Source organism: Triticum urartu, chromosome 2A (assembly GCF_056163025.1).
Source record: "Triticum urartu cultivar PI428250 chromosome 2A, HENAU_Tu73, whole genome shotgun sequence".
Lineage (NCBI taxonomy): Eukaryota > Viridiplantae > Streptophyta > Magnoliopsida > Poales > Poaceae > Triticum > Triticum urartu.
The window spans coordinates 420,325,260-420,338,425 of NC_141874.1; positions in this window are offsets into that span (position 1 = coordinate 420,325,260).

A 13,166-nucleotide genomic window follows, 5' to 3' on the forward strand; every position below is an offset into this window, starting at 1 on the left:
GGTGCTTGTGTGGTGTTTGCCCGCGTCAAGACACATTGGGCCAAGCTAGATGCCAAGAAGCTAATGACCGAGGGGCCGCCGGAGGGCAAGGAGCATCGTCGGCCCGAGAACTATTTTGATGGTGTCCTAGAGGGGTCCCGCCTTGTGGCAGAGCAATGTTCAAAGGATATCATATTCCCATGAGAACATGTGTATTACCTTGCCCTGTAATATGGAACAATGGTGTAGTGTAATATAGCGCTTATGATTTAAATTTACCTCCTATGCGACCATTTATTAACTCTGAGGGTTGACCAGTCGTGGGCTTCTGCCCTCATGTAGATAGTACGGGGGTGTTCAGGATAAATCTAAACACTCTTTACTCCACATTCTGGTCCTTAAAGGAGGTGTTTAGCGCAACGAACAAGGCAATCAGACTATGCGGCCTTTACCGTCCTCACTTAGCCATAGTGGTTTGACAAATAGGAAAGTTGGCGATGCCCCTGGTATTCGGAAGACCGAACTAGGGGCGCTATGCACGCCTAATCAGGGGAACCGATTCTTCGCAAGAAGCGGAAAAATCTCCAATGATTTGGAACCTCTTGAATAGTTGACCGGCTCTCGCCGCATCATGACAGTCAGTTTTCGGCTTTCTCTACCGAGGTGCTCGTCCAGAAGAACTGGGACACAATCGTAGTAGTTCTCCCTTTACTACCCTAGCCGATATAGCGGAATGTAAGGTAGTAAGCACAGGAGCCGGGCAACCCAACTATTGACCAAAGACATGATTCAGAGCCGATGCATATAATGCTATAAGTTCGGGGTGCCGAACTATACTATAAAAGTGTTCAGACTTTTTATTGCTGTGGTGTTGGGTGTAATGAAGCCCTAGTGTAGTAATACGTACCATGGTGTACGTTTGCAGTGGGTAATTAATACCGGGGTGAGTAAACGGAAAAATGAAATAATAGGCTAACGCTAACGTGTATTCACCATGAAGGCGTGCTTTGTACAAGCGACGCGAAAAGCATGTAGGGCTATTTAACATGCCATAACCAAGGGCGAGCTACGTGCGGGTATGAAAAGGAAGTATGGTGATCGTTTAATAGAGATCACTTGGGGATTCCCTTGTAAGACAGAGCTCCTTGCCTCCTTGGTGTGTTCTGCAAGCGGGTTGTCCGTATAGACCTTCAAAAGAGAAGAAAAAACCCACAAAAAAGAAAAAGCAAAAGCGTGCGAATCCCAGGGTCGGTCGAGCCGTACAGTGGATCGCGAACAAGTTGTGCCTCCGTCAATTCCCATGGGGTTTTAAGTGCGTAATTTATATACGCGCGGTATTAGTGCCATTGCCTCCTCGGGCCTGGGACGGAGGCCGAATTGCTAATTCGGCTCCTGATGAGCCGAGCTGTCCTGCTGCAGTGTGGTTCGGACCATCTTGATGATGTCCAGGGGCTCGGCAGCCAGATTGTAATGTTGCTTAAGAAGGCGCTCTGTATTTCTGCTGCTAGAGCGGCAGTGTGCTCCTCTGTACAGAGGGAGCGTTCCGTGTTTCCATTTACTGTAATGATGCCACGTGGACCGGGCATTTTGAGCTTGAGATAAGCGTAATGTGGCACCGCATTGAATCTAGCAAATGCGGTTTGTCCGAGCAGGGAGTGATAGCCGCTGCGAAATGGGACGATATCGAAGATTAGTTCTTCGCTTCGGAAGTTATCCGGGGAACCGAATACTACTTCCAGCATTATTGAGCCCATACAACGGGCCTCTACGCCTGGTATGACTTCTTTAAAGGTAGTCTTCGTGGGCTTGACCCATGAGGGGTCGATGCGCATTTTACGTATTGTATCCTGATAGAGCAGGTTGAGGCTGCTACCACCATCCATTAGGACTCGTGTCAGGTGAAATCTGTCGATGATTGGGTCGAGGACTAGTGCGGCTGAACCGCCGTGGCAGATGCTAGTTGGATGGTCTCGGCGGTCAAAGGTGATCGGGACTGATGACCATGGGTTAAATTTTGGGGCGACTGGCTCTACTGCATAAACGTCCCTGAGTGCGCGTTCGCGCTCCCTTTTGGGGATGTGTGTGGCGTATATCATGTTCACCGTTTTGACTTGAGGCGGGAATTTCTTCTGCCCCCCAGTGTTCGGCTGCCAAGGCTCCTCGTCTTCGTCCTCGCTCTGCGATTCCCCTTCCTTGTTTATGATATTTACCTTGCTGGCTTGCTTAAATACCCGGCAATCTCTGTTGGTATGGTTGGTTGGTTTGTCTGGGATGCCATGTATCTAGCACGAACGGTCGAGTATGCGGTTCAAGCTGGATGGTCCTCCGCCGTTCCTTTTATAGGGCTTCTTTCGCTGGCCGGACTTGGAGCCACTGAATCTGGCATGAATGGGAGTGTCATCGGTGTTATCACCATTGCTTCGGCGTTTGTGTCTCTTGCGCCGGGGCTTGTCGGTGCTGTTCTTGGCCTCGGTGGGGCCTGCCTTGCTGGTTGTGTTTTTGCTACGAGCCAGCCAACTGTCCTCGCCTATGCAAAAGCGGGTCATGAGTGCCGTAAGGGATGCCATTGACTTCGATTTTTCATGTCCGAGGTGGCGTGCTAGCCATTCGTCACGAGTGTTGTGTTTGAAGGCTGCTAGGGCTTCGGCATCCGGACAGTCAACAATCTGGTTCTTCTTGGTTAGTAACCTAGTCCAGAATTTTCTGGCTGATTCTCCAGGTTGTTGAACTATGTGGCTTAGGTCATCGGCGTCTGGTGGCCGGACATAAGTTCCTTGGAAGTTTTCGATGAAAGCCTCTTCCAAGTCTTCCCAGCTGCCGATGGAGTTCTCAGGCAGGCTATTTAACCAGTGCCGAGCTGGTCCTTTGAGCTTTAATGGGAGGTATTTGATGGCGTGGAGGACGTTTCCTCGGGCCATGTGGATGTGGAGGATGAAATCCTCAATCCATACTGCAGGATTAGTTGTGCCGTCGTATGATTCGATATTGATGGGCTTGAACCCCTCGGGGAATTCATGATCCAGTACTTCATCTGTGAAGCAGAGCAAGTGTGCGGCGCCTCTATATCGGGCCGCATCATGGCAGAGCTCTGAAGGAGTCCATCTGCGGCATTCGGCTCGAGCGTGGTTAGGTTTGTCATGTCCGAATACGTAGCCATCGTCGCGCCTCGAGGCATGTCCTCGTGATCCGTAGATCGATCTTGTGTGTCCTGCTTTACTATCCAGGGTTTGTCGGAGGTCGTACGTATGACTCCAGACTCTTCCATCCCTATTTTGACGGGGTGGTGGGGCGGTCAGCTGTTCGGCCTGAGTTGCCGCTTTATCTCGACTGCGGGTGGCCGTTCTGCCGCCCTGTCCCGACCATGCGGTGGTCGATCCACATTGCGTGAGGGAGATATATGCTCCGGTGCTTCCTCATCGAATTGAGGTAGCAGTCTGCGTTTCGGGTAGCTCTTGGCTGGGCGGTTGAGGCCATATTCCTCGGTTGTCAGGACGCCAGTCCATCTGTCGACGAGCAGGTCTTGTTCAGCTTGAAGCTGCTGTTGTTTCTTTTTCAGGCTCCTTGCTGTGGCTATGAGCTGAAGCTTAAAGCGCTCATGCTCAAGAGGATCCTCAGGCATGATGAAGTCTTCTTTGCCGAGGCTTGTGTCCTCCTCGGAGGGCGGATGGCAACTATCATCCTCCGGGTCATCTTCTATGGCCTGTTCGTTAGTGTTGTCTTGCCTGCTGTCGTGTTCCTGTTCGGATGTAGCCCCAATGGGGTCTTTGCTGTTTGCAGCGTCGCTCGGAGTACTATTTTCTCTGGTGCCAGTGTTGTCATCCTTTGAGCGACGGGGCTTAGGGCGGTGTTTGGGCTGCCGATGCTTGGGCTGTGTCTCGGAGGTTTTGTTCGTATCCGGCTCTTCTTTGTCGTCGCCGGATCCCTTAGGTGTATCAACCATGTACACATCATATGAAGAGGTGGCCGTCCAGCGTCCAGTGAATGGCGGGTCTTGGCCTTGCTCCTTGTTAGCATCATCGTCCATACTGTCGATGTCTTTGGAACCATAGTCAAGCATGTCGGTTAAGTCATCAACGGTGGCTATGAAGTGGGTGGCGGGTGGAAAGCGAAATTCCTCATCATCCGTCTCGAGCTCGAACCGGACATAGTTCGGCTGTGAGTCCTTTTCCAAGGACAAATTCTTTAAAGATTTTAGCACGTCACCCCAAGGCGAGTGTTGGAACACGTCAGCGGCGCTGAACTCGAGGATCGATAACCGATATAGCTCGGTGTCCGTGGGTGTACACAGTCCAAAACTTGTAGCCAGAGACGAGTCCGAAGTTCCGTTAAAGCGAATAGCGCAGGGCATCGAGTCCACGTGCGGCTCCAACGCCGCAGACTCTGAGGCCTCGGATGGCTCGGTCTACTTTGGCTCTAAGGTCGTTGCAGCTGCAGGAACCATCTCCTGGGTGTGATCCGATGACAGATTTAAGTCATGTTCATTGGGATGAGGGGGAGCGATCGCCGTGGGCTCCAGTCCCTTGGATATCAAGTCTTCGAGGATATCTGTGGCGTGGTTCAAGCTTCCGAATCTGACCTGATGGCCGGGGGCGTAGCTGTCGATCTGCTCCAGATGGCCAAGTGAGTTGGCCCGCAGTACGAAGCCACCGAATACGAAGATCTGTCCGGGAAGGAAGGTTCCTCTTTGGACAGCGTCATTATTGACGATTGAAGGGGCCATCGAGCCTCTTGTCGACGGCAGAGTGGAACTCTCAATGAAAGCACCAATGTCGGTGTCAAAACCGGCGGATCTCGGGTAGGGGGTCACGAACTGTGCGTCTAGGATCGATGGTAACAGGAGACAGGGGACACGATGTTTACTCAGGTTCGGGCCCTCTCTATGGAGGTAATACCCTACTTCCTGCTTGATTGATCTTGATGAATATGAGTGTTACAAGAGTTGATCTACCACGAGATCGTAATGGCTAAACCCTAGAAGTCTAGCCTAAGAATATGGTAATGAGTATATGTGGTGTCCTTTCCGGACTGTCCCCTTCGGTTTATATAGACACCGAGGAGATCTAGGGTTTACATGGAGTCGGTTACATAAAAAGGAATCTTCGGTCGCCAAGCTTGCCTTCCACGCCAAGTAGAGTCCAATTCGGACACGGTGCAGTCTTTGGTCTTCATGTCTTCACAGCCCATCAGTCTGGCCCATGGATAATAGGCCGGACGCCCGAGGACCCCTTAGTCCAGGACTCCCTCAGTGGGCGGGTGGGCTAGAACTTAAGTCCCTGCCCAAAATTGTGTTCGGAGCTGGTAAAATCTCCGAGATCACCGGTTCGGGTCCGGGAAGATCCAAGTACTTCTCGGACCCTAAGTCCGGCCCTGAGTCTAGGGGATGCGGGATCTCCTCCGAAGGAAGAGTATCCGGTTCAATGGATTCGGAGATCCGAACATAGCTGGTTTTTAACTTAGGGGGAGAAGTGCTCTTGCCTTGTTCCTCGACGACTGCCACCAGGTCAGTGATCGGCAGGAGATTAATTTCCCTCTGGTCAGGTTTAAGCCCGATCTAATCATAATCTGTTGAAAGCCCAGGGCGGTGATGCGATCTAGCATCTCGTTCAAGGACGAGATGTCTGCCAGATCCATCTTTTCGGAGTGTTCGAGACCGATGTGGAGGTGATGTTTGGAGATCGCGCGGGGGGGGGGGGGGGGGGGGGCGGGGCACCATCGACTTGATGGCCGTGTGGGTGCCTACGGTGAAACCGCCGAGCTAGAGGACCTGTCCTGAAGTTAGGCTCCTTCTAGAAGTGATATCGTCATTGATGACAAGGCAAGCCATCGATCCTTCTATCGACAACACAATGGAACTCTCAATGAAAGCAGCAATGTCGGTGTCAAGCCAGCAGATCTAGGGTAGGGGGTACCGAACTATGTGTCTGAGGATCGATAACAACAAGAGACGATGGGGACACTATGTTTACCCAGATTCGGGGCCTCTTAAAGGAGGTAAAACCCTACGTCCTGCTTGATTGTATTCAGTGAGTATAGAGGTTACAAGAGTTGATCTACCTCGAGATCGTAATGGCTAAACCCTAGTTGTCTAGCCTATGAGAATTCTGATAGCCTCTGTGGACTAAATCCTCCGGTTTATATACACACCGGAGGGGCCTAGGGCCGTACAAAGTCGGTTTCTAGAGGAGAGAAATACATCCGGACACCAAAAATTGATGTTCACGCATATAGGAGTCCTACCCGGACACGGGGATGATCTTCAGTTTTTATCTTCATGGCCCATCAGTCCGGCCCATGTTGAATAGGCTGGGCACCTGAGGACCCCCTAATCCAGAACTCCCTCAGTGCTTAACTAGAGGACGGGGCCAGTGATTTCGGTGGAAGGTGTTGTGCCGCCGGTCGGGGCATGTGGGACGGGGAATGAGGAGGATGTTGTGGGTGGGGTGTGGATTACCTGACCATATCAACGAGGCCGCGCAGCAAGAAGAAGGGTCGGTGACAAGGAGTCCGTGCAGCAAGAAGAAGGGTCGGCGGCAAGGAGGCGGTGCTGCAAGAAGAAGGGTCACCGGCGAGGAGGCGACGCTGCAAGAAGAAGGGTTGCCGGCGAGGAGGCAACGCTGCAAGAAGAAGGGTCACCGGCGAGGAGGCTGAGCTGCCAGTAAGCAGTAGTGAAGGTTTGAACTTGGAAAGCAATGAGGAACAGTGGAAATGTGGCTTTTGGTGGGAGGGAGGGGGCGGGGAGATAGATATTTCCGTGGTGGCAGAATTTTTTTGCTCGGTGCCACAAGAAACATGTGCGCAAGTGTGGTTCAAGCGCGGGTGGTGGACTGTAGATGATGAAGCTTCCTACGTAAGCCAGACAAGATGGTGCACCAAGATATTTTATATCGCATCCCACATGATTCTTGCCAGTAAACTGTTTGTGGTATACCTGATTTTTTTCATTATGTTTCGAAAGCCAAAATGGTGTTACAGAGGGAAAGGATGGTGTTTGAATTGCTAGAACATTATGTACAGTGAACATGCAACTACATGATTGTCATGTTTAAATTTGGAATTATTTCGGGTTCGTTTGGCATTTATATGCATTAATTGAGTTTCTAGGCATTTAATATGCATAATTCAAATTTGAACTACAAGCACATGCTCCCGTGCACCAATGTTTTTAAAAAAAAATCACATGTGTGTCTTTGGGTGAATTTATAGGTCCCATGCAAGAATGGGAATGAAATTCAAACATCTAGGCATCATGGCTCGGTCGAGAACATTGAGAAACTTGGTTTTTAAATTCTTGTAAATTCAAAACTCGCCTGAAAATTATGAAACTTGGCATGGTGTCATTTCATGGCACCAACATGTTGTGGTTAAAAAATTGGCCACATTTGGACATGTTTTGGTATAAGCTTCTTGCGAACCAGAGCTTCTCTCGAGAAGACACGTGGTTCCCAAGGGGGGACGTGTCACCTTTGTGTGCGAAATGATATACGCTGGCTCCCCCCCTTGATTTTTTACAGAGGCAACATAGAACTATATGAGTGTCGTGTTAAAATTTAGAATTATTCCGGGTTCGTTTGGCTTTACATTAATTGAATTTCTGGTCATTTAATGTGCATGATTCAAATTTTAACTACAAGCACATGCTCCAGTGCACCAAAGTTGGTTGAAAAATCACATGCGTGTCCTGGGTGAATTTCTAGGTCCCAAGCAAGAAATGGGAATGAAATTCAAACATTTGGGCGTCATGGCTCGGCCGGAAATATTGAGAAACTTGGTTTTTTAATTCCTGTACATGCAAAACACGCCTGAAAATCATGAAACTTGGCATGGTGTCATGACATGGCACCAACATGCTGTGGTAATTTTTTGGCCGAATTGGGATAAGCTTTGGAATAAGCTTCTTGCAAACCGGAGCTTCTCTCAAGAAGGCTCGTGGTTCCGAGAGGGAACATGTCACCTCTGTGTGCAAAACGACATACACTACCTTCTCCCGCCTTAATTTTTTTACATAGGCAACTTAGACCAAATAGGAGTTTCGTGCTAAATTTACTCTGGGTTTGTTTGGCCTTTTTTATACATTAATTAAATTTCTGGGCATTTAATGTGCATAATTGAAATTTTAACTACAAGAACATGCTCCAGTGCACCAAAGTTGGTTGAAAAATAACATGTGTGTCCTTGGGTGAATTTATAGGTTCCATGCAAGAAATGGGAATGGAATTCAAACATCTAGGCGCCGTGGCTCGGCCGGAAATATTGAGAAACTTGGTTTTTTAATTCCTGTAAATCAAAAACACGCCTGAAAATCATGAAAGTTGGCATGGTGTCATGGCATGGCACCAACATGCTGTGGTAATTTTTTTGGCCGAATTGGGACAAGCTTTGGAATAAGCTTCTTGCAAACCAGAGCTTCTATCAAGAAGGCTCGTGGTTCCGAGAGGGAACGTGTCACCTCCGTGTGCAAAACGACATACACTGCCTTCTCCCGCCTTGATTTTTTTACGCAGATAGCTTAGACCAAATAGGAGTTTTGTGCTAAATTTTGGAATTATTCTGTTTGTTTGGCCTTTTTATCAATTAATTGATTCTCCAGGCATTTAATGCGCATAATTCAAATTTGAAGTACAAGCGCATGCTCCAGTGCGCAAAAGTTAGCTGGAAAATCATTTATTTGTACTTGGGCGAATTTCTAGGTCCCATGGAAGAAGTGGGAATGGAATTCAAACATCTGGCATCTTGGCTCGGCTGGAAACATCGAGAAACTTGGTTTTAAAATTCTCGTAAATCCAAAACTTGCCTGAAAATCATGAAACTTGGCATGGTGTCATGACATGGCACCAACATGCTGTGGTAATTTTTTGTCTGATTTGCGAGGCGGGCACATTAACAATCAACAAAGTCATTTTGGAACAAGTGCTATCAAGTTACAAATTGGAAACACAAGTATTATTAAAACCATGGGAGTTCTACTTACCATTTACGTGCCGCCACACGTCCCCTTTTTTATTGGCTAGGAGGTGCCGTGCAGGAGCTATTTGAGTACGGGAGGCGTGCGATCAGACCCATGCGCGTGCTCATTGGGAGGAGATCCCTTTGACCTGTATCCACCGCCGACCTCCCTCCCAACATCTCCATTAATGGTTCCCGAGCCCCTGTTTCATGGCCTGGCTATATCTCACTCGACTCAGATTTAAGAGAGAAAAAGAAAATCTGAAAATAAAGTTTTGCATGGATCTTGATGTAAGATCCGACGGACCTATATAACATCGAGCTCGACTTATAGCAAGACTGATGATTATAAGAACGATGATAATGGATAATAATTGTCTTACATATTTAGGAAGATAAATTAAAAAGCCACATGCGGCAACGCCCGAAATACACAAGGGCAAAAGAAGAAGACAACGATCTGGCTCGCTGATCTCTACTTTCTTGATGCGTTGCTGCAGGCCGCGGGAACTAGTCTCTGCGGCGAGCGGCGATGAGCTCTTTCGTGTCCTCAAGACGCTGCTTGAGAGCATCCACAGATTCCTCCACCAGCCTTTGGCGCTCGATGCAGAGCATGTCATTCTCCTCCGTAAGTTTCTTGATGATGAAACTGGTCCTCTTCAACAAGGCCGTGGTCTCCTCCTGCTGCTCCGCACTTCTGACGATCTTCACCCTCAGCAGGTTGCGCTTGGCCCGGAGCTTCGCATTGCCCTCCCTTAGTTGCCGGATGACGCTGGTAGTCTATTCAAATGAGGCTTTCATGTTGTCCTGCAACCTCACCCAGCCGGAGGTCTGATCAGTGTAGCTATGGACAATCGCGTTCAGGCACCTGTAAGAGTCCTCGCTTGCCTGCTAGATATTTTCGCAAGCTGCCGCGGCACGGGAGGACATCTCTGCTGCATTCACGGTGCGGCGGGACATCTTTGCTGCTTCCACAGCGCGGCGGGACCTCCGTGCTGCTTCGGCGGCATGGCGGGACCTCTGTGCTGTTATGGCCGCATGGCGGGACATGTCGGCTGCTTTCGCGGCGAGGCGGGACATCTCTCGTGCTTCGGCTTCCATGCTCGGCTCTCCCTGGTGGTAATCTCTCGACCCAGAACTCACACTGGCCATGGAAGACGCAAGGGAACGATCATGAATGACTTGTTTGTTTTTGTGGATGAGGAGTTGAGGAGGAATTTGCAGTCATCTTGGAGTAGTAGTATTTATAACCAAGTACTAATACGCTCCTAAGTGGGAAACCGTTTAGGTCTTCATCGGTTTGAACATGTTTGCAATTAAATATAGCATGGTAGTAATTTGGAATGTGACGGGGCACATGCACAAAATTTATTGATAGTTCTATAATTTCGAAGTGCGGCACTATTGCCGGACGGCATAATGTGGGTACGCTTTCTCGGCCGCGTATGTGGCGTTTGCACTATAGGGTGCACCGCAATAGGTAATGTCAACACACGTCTTGTTCCAACAAACGTGCGTGCTCGTTATTACCATCAGGCACACTTCTTTTAATTAGAATGTGTGCCCATCTTGCGCACACACGTTGATCTATCTATCTATTTCTGTTTGTTGTGGCTAATCGCAAACAATTTATCGGTGTGAAGTGTATGCCGTCAATCGCAGACACGTTGATCTAGCTGACCGTTTTTGTTGTGTTGCCTAATTGCAAACAGTTAATCCTTCTGAAGCGTATGCCCTCAATCACACACACCTTTATCTGGCTGCCCATTTCTATTGTTCCACCTCATCACAATAAATTAATCCGAGTGAACTATATGTCGTATATCGCACACGTCTTCATCTGGATGCCCATTTCTGTTCTTCTTCCTCATCGCAAATAGTTAATGAACTGAACCGTGTGCCCCACATCACACACACAACTAATATCTGAACCATGTTTGACGAATCCTTCATCACAAACATTTTGCATCTTTTTTGACGGTTTTCTACATCACCGTTTGTGATTAATGCCTCGCACACAGTTTCGTCAAAGGGTCTCTGATTGTAGTGTCGCGTTAGCAGCATCCTGCAGTAGTGTACGAGGAAGTAGTGATGGTGCCCAACTAGGATAGGTATTACTCTAACCATTTAAATCCAAAATTGAAGTCCTTATATAAGGAACAAGTTTTGAACTTGATAAAACCTTCAGAAGGTATATAAATGGATATTCAAATGTTCATGCATAGTGACCCTGAAAAGAAAAGTTTTCCAAAAGATTTTTATAGAAAAGGAAGGATTGATCTTGTCAAATCTTCATTTTATTAGAAACACTGAAAGTATAAAAGGATTACAATGGAGCATTAAAAGATCATGGATGTCGCCTAGAGGGCGGCAGGGGGGGGGGTTGAACAGGCGCTTTAAAATAATTACAGTTTAGGCTTGAACATATGCGGAATAAAACTAGCGTTTAATTTGTCAAGAACAAAATCTAAATCGACTAGGCTCACCTATCTACACCACAACTTATGCTAACCAAGATAAACAACTAAGTGATAGCAAGATAAATATCATGAAACCCTATGACTATCACAAAGTAAAGTGCATAAGTAAAGGGCTCGGGTAAGAGATAACCGAGGCACGCGAAGACGATGCGTATCCCGAGTTCACACCCTTGAGGATGCTAATCTCCATTTGGAGAGGTGTGGAGGCACAACAATGCAAGATGCCAGGATTCCACTAAGGGACCCTTGAGGGCGGTCACCGAACCCGTACAAATGGCAACCCTTGGGGCGGTCACCGATACCCGTACACTTTGGAAACCCTTGGGGGAGGTCATTGGAACCTGTACAAATTGCTCAGGGCAATCTCCACAACCTAATTCCAGATCTTGATGCTTGCCCAGAGATTTACACCACAATGATTGAGCTCCGAGACACCACCTGCCGTCTAGGGCGCCCAAGCACCTAAGAGGAACAAGATATAGGGTACCAAGCACCCAAGAGTAATAAGCTTCTCAACTTTTCACTTCAATGTATCACCATGGAGAACTCAAACCAATGCAACTAATGCAATGGCAAGGGCGCATGGAGTGCCCAAGTCCCTCACTCTCAAATCCCACCAAAGCAACGAAATCTATGGAGGAAAATGAGAGGAAGAACAAGAAGGAGAACACCAAGAACTCCAAGATATAGATCCAAGGGGTTCCCCTCACATAGAGGAGAAAGTGATTGGTGGAAATGTGGATCTAGATCTCCTCTCTCTTTTCCCACAAAACCTAGCAAGGATCCATGGAGGGATCAAGAGATAGAAAGCTTGAAGAAGGTCAACAATGGGGGAAGAACATGATCTAGAAGGATAGGGACCATCGGGGAAGAAGGCCCGAGGGAGTCCTGGATTAGGGGGTCTTCGGACAGCCGGACTATATCCTTTGGCCGGACTGTTGGACTATGAAGATACAAGATTGAAGACTTCGTCTCGTGTCCGGATGGGACTCTACTTGGCGTGGAAGGCAAGCTAGGCAATACGGATATGTATATCTCCTCCTTTGTAACCGACCTTGTGTAACCCTAGCCCTTTCCGGTGTCTATATAAACCGGAGGGTTTTAGTCCGCAGGACAACATACAATCATACCATAGGCTAGCTTCCAGGGTTTAGCCTCTCTGATCTCGTGGTAGATCAACTCTTGTAATACTCATATCATCAAGAATAAATCAAGCAGGACGTAGGGTTTTACCTCCATCAAGAGGGCCCGAACCTGGGTAAAACATCGTGTCCCCTGCCTCCTGTTACCATCCGCCTTAGATGCACAGTCTGGGACCCCCTACCCGAGATCCGCCGGTTTTGACACCGACATTGCTGCTTTCATTGAGAGTTCCTCTGTGTCGTCGCCATTAGGCTTGATGGCTCATACTATCATCGATAGCGATGCAGTCCAGGGTGAGACTTTTCTCCCGGACAGATCTTTGTGTTCGGCGGCTTCGCACTGCGGGCTAACTCGCTTGGCCATCTGGAGCAGATCGAAAGTTACACCCCTGGCCACCAGGTCAGGTTTGGAAGCTTAAACTACATGGCCGATATCCGCGGAGACTTGATCTTCGACGAATTCGAGCCCCTGCCTTGTGCGCCACGTGGTCACAATGGGTACGATTTAGCTCTACCATTAGACCGTATTCAGGAGACCGCACCGACAGCCGCTCTGAGCCTCAATTCGGAGCCAGTTGCGCCATCCATGGACGGGTGGATAGACCCCGTCACGGAGGCCGTA